Source organism: Phacochoerus africanus, chromosome 1 (assembly GCF_016906955.1).
Source record: "Phacochoerus africanus isolate WHEZ1 chromosome 1, ROS_Pafr_v1, whole genome shotgun sequence".
NCBI lineage: Eukaryota > Metazoa > Chordata > Mammalia > Artiodactyla > Suidae > Phacochoerus > Phacochoerus africanus.
In genome coordinates, this window is record NC_062544.1 from 109,201,725 (window position 1) to 109,202,329 (window position 605).

The 605-nt window shown below is 54.5% G+C and overlaps 1 non-coding gene across 1 annotated transcript; it reads right to left on the reverse strand.

Moving 5' to 3' along the window:
* Window positions 1-260: 260 nt before the first annotated feature.
* Window positions 261-333, reverse strand: TRNAR-ACG (transfer RNA arginine (anticodon ACG)). Its single transcript has one exon. It is a non-coding gene; the product is annotated as a tRNA-Arg (tRNA).
* Between the last annotated feature and the right edge of the window lie 272 nt (window positions 334-605).

The window sequence follows — 605 nt, forward strand, 5'->3', positions numbered from 1 at the left end:
AACCTTAGGCCACAGGACGCCCCCTACTCCAAACTAGCACCATTTAGGTGTTTTCCTAACTTAAATCATTTAGAGTCCGCATCAGGAATAGGGCGCTTTACAATTTACAAACCATCTCACACAACTCCGGGTTCCAAACACAGCTTAAAAGATGATTATTCGGGCAGAGTAGCGTTAAAATTCAAGACATTTAACCACACCAGGGTCCTTTCCAAGGAGACCCTTTAACATCAAGCCCAGATGGGGCAAAATGTACGCTACGAGCCAGCCAGGAGTCGAACCTAGAATCTTCTGATCCGTAGTCAGACGCGTTATCCATTGCGCCACTGGCCCCGTACTAACCGAGTTTCTGCTGTAGCGCAGATCACGCCTTACGCAGCTTCAACAGACTCTGTGACACGAGCGCTGCCTTTCCGCCCGGGCGCCTCGGCGCTGGCCCCAGGCTCCCAAGGCTCCGCCTTTAACCTGCCAACGCGCTCCGCCAATCTGAAGCGGCGACGTCACGGCGCTCTGAGGCTCATTCCAAAACGCCGTGCGGGACCGGGTTCCTCTCGCGGTCTTAAGGGCGCGCACTAAGTTTGTCCACGGTCGACTCCCGTTGGCTC